Source organism: Glycine soja, chromosome 11, assembly GCF_004193775.1.
Source record: "Glycine soja cultivar W05 chromosome 11, ASM419377v2, whole genome shotgun sequence".
NCBI lineage: Eukaryota > Viridiplantae > Streptophyta > Magnoliopsida > Fabales > Fabaceae > Glycine > Glycine soja.
Genome location: NC_041012.1, coordinates 1194803 through 1207510, shown reverse-complemented (window position 1 = coordinate 1207510; position 12708 = coordinate 1194803). Strand labels below are relative to the sequence as shown.

The 12708-nt window shown below is 32.2% G+C and overlaps 1 pseudogene across 1 annotated transcript; it reads right to left on the bottom strand.

The window, feature by feature from the left end:
• Positions 1–2158: 2158 nt before the first annotated feature.
• LOC114374051 lies at positions 2159–5997 on the bottom strand (annotated as a pseudogene). Its single transcript, XR_003658515.1, has 5 exons — positions 5770–5997; positions 5454–5583; positions 4301–4459; positions 3443–3703; positions 2159–2907 (listed from the first exon to the last, which is right to left on the bottom strand). The product of XR_003658515.1 is annotated as a putative E3 ubiquitin-protein ligase UBR7 (transcript).
• Positions 5998–12708: the final 6711 nt, after the last annotated feature.

Here is a 12708-nt window from a genome sequence, read left to right as displayed (position 1 = left end):
GTAACAATAGAGGTAAGGGGTTGATGATAAGTGATAACAGATACAATGTCCAGAGTGAAGTTACAATAATTATTAAGTAAATTTTCGACAGACTAATAGTTTTATAATAATATTTAAATTTCATTGCAGATAGTTAATTTAGATCATATTACATTATACTAAAATAAATAAATTCAAAAAATTAAAATTATAACTAACATGAAATCACATTACAATATCCAAAATTAACATGTAAAAAGGATACATTTTTTAATCCATAAAGAAACAATTTTGATTTTATTCTTACAAAAAATTCTTTAGTTTTCATGGTCTCATTTCTTTGGAATTGAATTAAACGTTAACTCAAATTCTATAATTAAATTTATCCTAAATGTGTTATTGAATCCCTTTTATTTACATCACTTTAGATGTTTATTCCTAGACAAGCATGATAATGTATTGTTATTAACTCGTCCACATTTATCACACTTAAAATGTCACATCTTGGTGAATAGGGGTGGGTAAATGGGCCAGGTCCATGGACTGGTCCGCAAGGCTCGCGATCCGCATAGATAACATACCAATTTTTTAAACGATCTATGATTATGTCATATTTTTGGATCCGTCCCGCTTAACCCACAGACCATGCAGGTTTGGCTCACGGGATACATGGGTTGCCCGCATTAAATTTATTATTTCACTATGAAATCATTTGTTGTTGGAGATGTTTAAATTTCATATTTTAAATTTATTACTTGAATTTTCTTTTATTAAGATATTTATTTATTGATGTAATTGACTAATGGTTAAGATTTTATTTACATTTATGTTAAACTTAATTTAATTGTGTTACGTTTTTATTGAAATTAAAATTTTTTTTAAAACAGAACCCGTAGACCGACCCGTTTGACCTGTAGGATCCGGTGGGACGGAAACAAACCAATTTATTTGATTTGTGTAAGAATGCGAAGCGAGCTAACCCAATCCGTTATAATGCGGATTATGCGAACAACCTTACACGAGACGGACCGATCCACTTACCCACCCTATTGATGAGTGTTAACATCAAGACCAACTATAAGACAAAGATGGTTCAAGTCTCATAAAGACTGCATATATTTAATCGATGGAAAATCTCAACAATTTTAAAGATTATGCATTAAATTGTATAAAATATCACCAGTTTTTTAAATCATAAATTTTAACTTGATTTTTATATAAAAAAATTGATCTATCAATAGAAATTGATATGAATTCAATATTTACATTTAAAAAAAAAAACTCACGTGAGAAACAACAAGGTCATACAAATTTAATCTCTTCCGTGCATTGAATAAAAAAAACTTCGTATCCATTGTCCAGAGTTTCTTCGCTATGCGAAGGTATGGGGGAGGGATGTTGTACGCAGCCTTACCCTTGCATATGCAAAGAGGCTGTTTCTGGATTCGAACCCATGACAAACATGGTCACCAAGGCACAACTTTATCCGTGCACCAGGGTTGCCCTCCGTGCATTGAATAATGGCCCCAAAATTAATGTCTATGAAAAGGAAGTTATACACAATTTTTGAATGACAGGACTTGATTTAGGAGTGTGGGAAGATGTTATCTAGACGCACTTCAAATGTCTATGACTACATTGATTCTTAAAAAATGAAACCCAAAAAAATTTGTTGCTAAAAGAATCTTTAGTCTAAGAATCTAATAGCCATATGTTATATCCAAATTAACTCAAAGGAACCAAAACGAGTTTAGTAAGTCAAAGTTAATACAAGTAGAGCATTGTAATATAAATATCATAAAGCATGCAGGCTTTAGAGTTTTAGTTTCGGAACATCAGACAATACAAATAAACTCTTAACAGTCTGAAAGTTTTTTACTAACAAGTCCTTGAAGGCAAAGACATCAAAACTCACTACTGGTACACGGCGACGCTTGTTCTTAATGTCATCAAAAAACTGGTGGACATCAGCAGCAGTAATTGGCTTTGACGATCTGCAGACTCCTGTCACAAATATAAACAATAATCAACCACAACACAAAACTAAACAAGGCCATATACCTATCACAAAATATACATAATCAACAACACAAAACTAAACAAGGCCATTCACCTGTCACAAAATATAACATAATCAACCACAAACAACTAAACAAGGCCTTGCACTTGTCACATTTTTCCAATGGAACTCGTGTTACCTTTCTGAACGAGCAACAGAACATGATATAAGAAATCTATGCTGTGTCTGGGAACATACCAGGAAAGCACGAAGCCCATCTTTCATCTCTTCAATGCCCTTCAAGATCTCCACTTTCTCTACATGTCCAAGTTTATTAAAAAAACTTAACTCAGCACCCTCTTGTTGCTGGCAATTTTTTTCTCTCTTTGCTTGGCCATTTGCTCATACTCTGCTATTGAGTCTTCCTTGTCTAGTAGAAAAGCAATCTTCTTCTGCTCGTAAAACTCCAAACAATTATTGCATTTGCATAGAGCAAGTCTCCAATTTTTGGAAAGGAACATTGGTTTACCAGGTAAAACTGGGGAAACAGTGATGATGTTAACACTAAGGAGACAATTAACATGCAAATCGGTGCTTTTTGTGCATTGATTTGAAGCCATACTGCCATTACAATTTTCTCCCTGAGACAAACTCTTCCCATCAGATATAGATTTTGAATCAACTGTAGCTTGTACATCATCAACTTTAGGAGAACAACATGAAGTATCACAAGTTGGCTTTTCAGACCGACAAGTTGAAAGGATGTCTTCCAAGACACCTTTGTCCTTGCTAATTTGGACAGTAGCGTCTGGCTGCTTTCCAGCCGCCCATATTTCTTCAGGATATAACTTTAGAAAGAAGCATACCTCAGAGCATGCCTTACATATGAATTCTTCATACATTGGCTCTCCCTCATCATCTTTAGGAATCTGAGTTCAGAAAAATGCCGTTCAAAGGCAAGAATGGCAATAAGATTTAGCACAACATGAAAATCAATTGCAAATAAATTCCATATCAACAGCATCATATTATTTATATCTTTAAATGTCAATTTTGTAGGTTCTCTCAAGCTCAAGTCTTTTTTCTACTTTACAAGGGTTCCATTAACACTTATAGCCTGATATTAAATTTTTCATGCAACAGAAACATGTGGCAAATGGCTGTCAATAACCTAAATCTATTAGTTCAGCAGGACATCCAGCATTCTAAAAACCAATGGAAAAAACCCTTCAGTTTACATCATTATAGATACCTTGGTTTCATAGCTACATGGATTATTATCAACATGAACTGATAGTATGATTTAACATAAAACCTGGCAACTCTATTTATAAAAGGCCTTGCATTTTTTATTTTCCAAAAACTGCATAAAAATCTCATCATTGAAGACTGAAGTACAAGAAGTTGATAACACAAAATAAAAAGGTTAAGAGAAGCTAAAACATCAAATTCCAAAATACCAACCTCCGCAGAAGACTCAAGACCAAGATGCTCCTCATGAAACCAGTCCTCACATAGACAGCACTGTATCATCTCTACTTGTTCTTCAGCATCTGGATCTGGATAAGGGCGACCACATGTGCAATATGAACCTTTAAAGTTGTGATTGTATGAATTCTCAACATTTTCTACATCTTTATTTGGGAAAATCTTGCAGTAGAATTCACCGAATTTTGAGTTCCCACAATCACATCTGAAGTTTCTTTTTGTCCATAGCTCTACAATCTTCAAAACACAACAATAACAAAACCATAGTCTATCAGTATGGGTATTGGATCAACACAAAAATTAAACTGGGTTTATATTCAAGTAATTAATTATTAGGTAAGTAAAGCTCAAGCTATTCCACATAAAGTGTATCAGTCCCAGTATCATAACATGCCCAATATAAGTAAACATGTAATACAATACAATATTTCACAACACAATCAACTTTATGGTCCACAAGAAAAAATCATGCCACTGTAGATAAATGTACCAATCCTTATAACAAACTACTTGTTAGTTAAAGAGTAAGATGGTAACATCCCTAGTATGTAACCATGGACCAGCAGACTTCAGATAAAATATTTAGTGACAGATCAACAACTGAAAATTTGAGGAAAATATCTCAGGTTCACCAGTGGAAATTAGACATGTGTAATTAATAATCTCCACTCAAAAAACCTGCTGCCCTCATCAAATCAAACATGATTTACCTAGCACAACATGTAATACTCACAATTCAATGTCAAATAGGAAACATTAATAAAAAAATCCATATCCATTATCAGTTCTATGGTAGTGAAATCCAAAATTCTATATTCAGAGGAAAAGAACTACCTGATGACCATCATGGCAAGACAATGAACAAGCTGTGCAAACTCCAGCATTCCCATCTGGAGTGCAGGTGAGGCAAGAGAAAATTGCCTGCCTTTTCATATAACCTTTGCTATAGGTACACTCCTTGCCATCATCACCCCCCAAAACTAAATCAGCTTCCTGCAAATTGAATAAATGAAAAAGCCAATGATTGTCAACATTTCAATCACAGTGTTCTGGGTATAACAGAATCAATCATAACAATAATAAAGTCAACATTAAGTGGAATAGCTTCTGCCTAATCACAATTGTTTATAAAGCTTGATTCTTAGCAAGCAGCCTCTTTCCAATACAGCAAAGTCCACAAGAAGGAAACAATCTCACTTTAGATGCAAATCAAATGACAATATTGTAGTGTATTTCACATACACATTGTCCTGTCCTAATACTCAAAACTGTGCTTGAAACAATGGAATTAAGGCTGGAAACAACCAGAAAAGACAAAGAATAATAAACTATCTTGATTATTAAAGACTATCTCAGCATAAGTGAAAGATTGAGCCAACACACAAGATTTCAGGAGATTTAAAGGGCTTCATTTCTAGCAATCCAGAAGATGTAGGAAAGACAGTCATCATTATACAATAATGCTATGAAAAAACATGCATATGCCACATTAGTAGTAGTCCATAATAGAATACTAGAAAATGGCAAAAATAATTTAATTTCAAATGCACTTCCTGATCCCTAACTTAGGTGATTAACAAAAATGACAAGTAATAAGCAAGGATAAACGATGTTTAAAATTTAGTTGGAAGATGGAACATAATTTACAGTATTTCACCAAACCAACTTAACAAATGCCTCCGCAAAATTGTCAAAACCCTAACAAGTAACTGTCACGTTACTCGCACAGACAGATAATCCAAAATCTTCTAGTGAAGCTATCAGGTTCAGATTACTGGTTTAAGGACCAAAACTCGAGTAACGATACAAGTCTTTGTCATAACGATGGCAAAAGCAAAACATTACCACGCACAGTTCATAATCGTAACAGAGATCTTGGAAATAGCCTTAGAAACCAAACGAGGCGCAAAGAAACTACATCAAATAACCAACCTCAGAGACATATAAAATAAATTCATATATAGCAGGGATGTAGAAAATGACTTACCAGTTCCCGTTCCTCAACTTCCTCCAGGTACTCGCGGATTGTAACGGCCGGTTCAGCTTCATCGTCAAACGTACCGTCCATTTTCACTTGGAAACTTCGGCTTCTGGTTTGGGAGTTTCACGAAACGTTCCTAAAATACAACACAGAGGCCAAAATTAATAAATAAAAAAGAAAAACTAAATCATAAGCATGTGGATAAGCTATAGGCTCCTTTCGAGAAAACCTAGCATGGAAACCTTGGAATGCGAAACCCTAGATTACACGAAAACAAAAGCGAAATTGAAAACGAAGGGGGGAGAATAAAGAGCGGAATAACCACTATTTCACCAAATTTTATGAGTGAAAGACGCTAGCGGAGTGAATGCTGGAATTGCTCGATCAGGTTGCGTTGAAGCTGCGGAAAAATTGTACGGTGGTGAAAGACGAAGCGCGAGAGAGGGGCACTTTGGAGTAAGGAGCAGAGCAAAGTATACGTGCGTGCGTTTTGTGATTTATGAGGTGTGAGAAAGAGAAAGAGAATTAGGGCTTTTATATGGAGTGATGTGGAGTAAGGACCATGCGGACATTTTCCCGCCATATATTCCGAGAGATGCAGGGATATTGGGAGTTTACATCCTTCCCTCCAAATTACCATATAGTACCATTCATTTTAAAATTTATTATTTTTTTCCTCTTGTGAAAAATATTTTAGTTTAGTCACAAAACTTTTTTTTGTATAAAGGGATTTTAATTTCTAAAATATACTTTCCCAATTCCAACTTCGATGAAATTAATCTGATTTAAATTGTTTGTTGATACTCCTAAAAAATCTTTTATAAAAAAGTACCTATTTTCTATAAAAAAAAAACATAATAAGTATATTATTTTGAAAAATAATAAATTTTTCACGCATTTGACACCTTAAAAATGTTAGCAACCTGATGTGTTTAGCAAAATTAACAAATCTAGTTTAAAACTTATAATCTAGTTGATTGATTTAAAATATTTAGTGAAATTAGCTAACAAGTTAGTTAATAAATATAAAATGACATACAAGTTAGTTATTTTTTTTATGGGCTTATGCTTGTTGTCTTGGCTCTTGCTTTACTACGCCGAAACCTGAAAATTGGTTTGAAAGTTTTCGATGTGCTTCATGTTTTTCTAGCCTCTCTTTTTTTTTCAAAGCTTTTCTAGCCATATACAGTTGATGGATGCGTGGGCAACTTCAAGGCTGATGCTTTCAGTACCTCAAAAATTGCTTCCTGTACCTTCCTAGAGCTTTCTTAAAACTTTTGGATTGATCATTCCAGAAGTCAACTAAATGGTATAATGAATTCGACGAAAGCCAAAAAAGGATGCAAATAGAAAACTTTTGGTTCAAGAAGCAACAGCCCAACTTCTTTTGTTACATAGCCCAGTGTTTTTTCTTCTGTGGGCCTCATATATGACCTATTTCACTATTTTTTTATCAATAAATATTAATTATTAGTTTTTATTACTATGATTATGCTTACTTCTTGAATCCAATCATTAGAGAGACTATTTGTTTCCTTTTTTATTTATTTGGGACAAACTAAGTTTGAATCAATGGAAGGTACACATTGTCTAATAGAGTTGACAGGTAGTAACTGATTTTTTTCTTTATAAAAAAATGAACAAGTAGTGTATTATATCGCGGCCCATAGGAGATTGAGTGGCAATAACTGACTTTCACAACCTTGTATTGTCCTCCGAGGGCGTTGTGGATGATTATCACGTCCAAGCTCGACCCAATTATTTATGCAAGAGGAGATATCAGAGGAAGACAAGTAATATTTTATCCTTATTAGGCTCTTGACTCATATACTGACTTCAGAGTTGGAGTCTCTTTTTAGATATTCACCCCTATCATTAGAGAAGAAGCTCATACACACAGAAAGAATAAGAGATATAGGTCGGAGCAAGTCAAAGACACTAAACTTGGTAAGAACATTTGCGAGTCAGAGATACTAAACCTAATAAGAATAAATAGTATTATAAATCTGCAAATTGACTCCATGCATATTCTGAAGCAAGCTTTGACATTTCAACTGGCTAGAGTCCCTAACAGCCAAGAATGCTATGTATGTCCACTCGTGGATCCAGGTTATATAGGGTGTTGGGGCAATTGCCCCCACAAGATTTTTTTTAATTGATCTCCACTCACATAATAAAAAAAAATTGATCCCATAGAAAAATAGATTTTGTCCCCATAAGATGAATTGTTTTGAAATGAATGTAAGAAAATGTAAGAAATAAAAAAGAAAAAATAAATTGACACTAATCCTAATTATTTATTCCTTTAATTTTTTTATAGTATTGACAATAAAAAATCATAGAATATTTTCAAATTATGAAAATACATAAAATATAATTATAATTTGTAAAAATATAAGTATTTTAATTTTTTCTTGTTACTATATTACGTATTTTATGATAGATGATAATATTTCTGTTGTTAGTGATAATATTATAAAATATTTCTTACTCCTTTTAAGAAAATTTATGGATCCACATATAAGATTCCTCAGGTCATCAAGTTTGGTTACTATGTCAAGCTCAATATTCAATCTTGAGAACCCTGGTTACCCACCCCATGCATAATAGAAACAAATGTTTTTTTTTCGTAAATTACTTTCAATAAATTCTGAATTTAAACATTATTATAACTATATTTTACACGTAATTGTTACCAAACATAAAACATTTTTTCACATATTTTTTATCACATAAATATTTTTTAGACGTTCATAAGTTATTTAAAAAAGGTTTAAACACAGACTAAATATCAAAATTATTTTTAATATTAATTTTGTATACTCAAATGGTCTTTTATTTTTCAAATATTACAATTTAAATTCAGCCAAACCTAGCTTCTTCTTTTTTTTCTGATTGGAAACCTAGCTAATTTATCAATTATTAATACCAACACTTTCCATATATGTAAACTAAAGGTTCATGATTTTGAATTTTGACTTACCATTTTTCTTTAGTCCGACTTACCGTATTCAAACTTGAGTTGAATAAAATCATCGATGGTAAGTATGAAGTTCACTCACATAATTTATTTATTTAATTTCACATCTCAATTCCATTTTTTCTATTTATTTATTTATTCATTCTTATATTATAATTTAAAAACTTCATTTATTCAATTTATTTATATATAATTTTTATAAAAAAATCACTGCTTTATATTTGTAAGACACATGTACAGAATTTATCATTATTTGATAATACTAATATCTCTCTTTTATACATTAATATTTATTTAAATTCGGAAATATTGGCATGAAAATTTTCTAGTTAACTTGTATTATTTCTAACAAGACTTTGATTTTTTTTGGAACAAAATCAACTTTGATTTGTTCAATGATACTCCATATGGTTAAACCCATTTGAATTTTTTTTTTTTGGAGCAACTATTTAGTGCCCCTTTTGTTGGTTTTAAACCCATTTGCATATGGTTAAACATATATTTTGTTCTCTTTAGAGGAAAAAGAGGCTCCTGATCATCAACATCAGGTAGAATTTCATTTTTTTTTTTGTTTCTAGTCAATTACTGGACAGGGCGGTTTGCCAAAGAAGTTAACAAAGCATTCAATTGGGTCTTCATAATTTCATTTCATTTATTGCTCTCTAGCTAGCTTCTATAACGATGCAAAGACAAAATATTCCACTGGCACCTATAACCTCTTCTTCTATTCACACTTTTGCACTTCATCTCACACCAGAAGAAGCTCATATACTGCAAATTTGCAATGTTGTGTCTACTATTGTTGATTATGTTTGTTCTCCCTCTTAGAGGGGAACTAATTTGCAACACCATGTCATGCGGTAAAATCAATATTCAATTTCCATTTGGTTTGAAAGAAACAAATCAAACTCAAAGTTCTCATCGGTGTAGCTACCCAAGATTCCAACTTTCATGCGACAACCGTAACTGAACCGAACCATTCTAAACCTCCTAGGTTCGGGGGATTTGGTGGTTAAAAGCATCAATTACAAGGCCCAGACTGTTAAGGTTAATGACCCCGAAGGTTGTTTCCCAATGCGTTTTCTTCACAACAACTTAAGCCTTTCCCTGCACCCACTTTTCACATTTGACGCGACCATTTACAACCTCACGTTCCTCCGTTGTCCTTCCAACATAACAGACTCAATTCCATTCCCGCAAATTTCATGTCTTAGTGAATCCAACTCCAACTCCTCGTTGTTGATATTCTCGTGGTGGCTTCTCAGTGACATGTCATTGTGGTGTGATGAGTGTGAGGTGATATTGTTGGGTTTTGTTTCGAGTCTGAATCCAAAGACGATGTCGTTTTTCTTGCTTGATCTTAAAACGATGATATTGAGTTGAAGTGGAACGAGCCCGCGCGTGAGTAATGTGCTGATGGTGGCCAGGTTTGTGGCTTCACCGGAGACACGGGTTTACAGGTTGGATGCTTCTTCTCTTCTCCAAATCAAAGCCATGGTATGCCATTCATTCCATTCACAATTTTCATCTTTGTAGTCCTTGTGGATGATTCTATTCACAATATACACTATTAATGCATAACATTTTTCTCTTTAAATAATATGAAAGAAAATTATAGTTACCTGATTCAAAGTTATCTGCACATGTTGTTAATAATTCAAAGAACTATTTGGAATATACCAACATGACAAAAAAAAGAAGAAGAACAAATCATATAAATAGTTTGTAATTAATAATATGAAAATCATAGCATAGTTATTGACAAAGTTACTTATAAGTAACATTTTGTTCTGCGTAGGAATTATTATTTCATGGGGAGTAAAAAATGACAATTTCTTCAAATTTGTTGTTGGAATCAATTAATAAGATACATAAAAAGCACACTGGAAAATTTATGAAATAATTTTAATAGAAACAAGACTGTCAATTGTATTAATTATTATCAATAAACTGCCTATAGCCTACACCAATTTCACGCATTATTTAATGAGCACATGCGACTGAGTAACATTTTGTTCTGTGCAAGGATTATATATTCATGCAAAATAAAAAAATTACAATTTTCTCAAATTTGTTGTTGTGAATGATTCAGAAAACTAGTTGGAACATGCCAAAATAACAAAAAACAAAGAACAACTCATAAATAGTTTGTAATAATATGAAAGTCATAACAAATAATTGTCAACAAAACTCGAAACCAAATACGAAAGACATAACATAGTTATGGACAAAATTACTTATAAGTAGCATTTTGTTTTGGGTTGGGATTACAATTTTATGGGGGAGTAAAAAATGACAATTTCCTTAAATTTGTTGTTGGAATCAATTAATAAGATAGATAAAAGTATGATGGAAAATATATGAATATAATTTTAATAAAAATAAGAATGTCAACTGTATTAGCATCAATAAAATGCATGTAGTTTGCACCAATTTCACGCAATATTTAATGAGCATATGTGACTTGAGTATAAGTAACAGTGCAGGAATTATATATTCATGCAGAGTAAAAGATGACAATTTTCTCAAATGTACTGCAGTGAATGATTTAGAAAACTAGTTAGAATATTAGTTGGATTATACCAAAACAGCATAAAAGAAAGAACAATTCATATAAATAGTTTGAAATAATATGAAAGGAAATTGTAGCTACTTAATTCAAAGTTATCTGCTTCTGTTGTGAATGATTCAAATAACTAGTTGGAATATGCCAAATAACAAAAAAGGAAGAAAAACTCAAAATTTGTTTGTAATGATATGAAAGGCATAACATATAATTATGGATAAAACACGAAGTGCATAATAGTTATGTCCATAACGTAGTTATGGACAAAATATGAAAGGCATAGCATAGTTATGGACAAAATTACCTATAACTAACATTTTGTTCACCATAGGGATTTTATAATTAATATTTTATAGCTTGACAATTTCTTCAAATTTGTTGTTGTGAATGATTCAGAGAACTAGTTTGAATATGCATTATAGTTTGTAATAATTATGGGCAGAATTTGGGACTAGGTTTTTGATGTTGCCTTGGATATATCCTGTGGTGGTGTCAAAATAAATCATTTTTGGAAGTTCAGTTGTATTTGTGAAACTGTGGGCAATTCTACTTGGGATTCAGATTGCCTGGAGTAGAGGGTTTACTCAGTTGTTGGTATAATCAGACGCATATATATGTGGCTATTTTGCTTATGAGCCAGGGTTGCACAACGTATCACCCTTGCTCCTACTTGGTTCGAAGTATTAAAGCCTTTGAAGAACAAGGAGGACAATTTGTTTGGCTCCATTCCCTTAGGGAGACTAACCAGGCAGCTGATAAGCTTACCAAATTTGGCTTAGATCTTGGTAGAGAGTTAAGAATTTTTGAGTTTGTGACTCAATTTTTTTATCGAATGCTATTTTAGCATAGGTAAGATCTGTCACTTTTCCGCGAGGCTATTAATTGATCTCTGGGGGACTCTTTTTCCCTCCAATTCGCCAAAAAAATATGAAAGGAAATTGTAGTTACTTGATTCAAAGAGAATAACCCACATGTTAGAGCAACGTAAACCATATCATATTGTATTTTTATGTTAATAATAATATTAAATAGATTTTTATTATTTATATTTACACTTGTACATATTTTAATAAATAGGACATTATGATTGTCTGACAGCAGAGAAACAAAATACTGACAACTTGTTTAATGTATTTTTCTAACATCATTTGTCAGTTCCTAAAAAAGGATTTTACTATCGAATAAGTCTCATACAAATAATTAATTATTTTTCTAAGATCTTTTGTCCACACTAACACATGACTATACAAATAGTGCCATGAACAAAATTGTAAAAATAAACAATATAGCTAATAATTAACCTAACATTAGAATAACATAAATTAAATAAAAGATGTAATGCGACTTAACAATTTCCTTTCTGCAAAGACTCGATAGAGTTATAATACGTCTTTGAAAATGAAATTAAAGAAACCATAGAAAAGTTTAAAACTTAAATTAAAAGAAAAAAATAACATTTTTTAAAATATTTTTTTTAAAAAAAATTCCAACTACATAAAAAAATACATCATTAAGGAAAAATGAGAGATGAAAATGCATGAATCCTACCCCCAACAACTCAATGGCCAAAGAAGATATCTGATTTTCGTCAGCATAAAATAAAGTAATTGATAAGAGATGGCTTATGTTTTAATAATGATATTAAAATGTGGCCATTGATTATAGAACAATATTAAATATTATTTTAGGCTTATAGTTACAACATTTAGCAACGT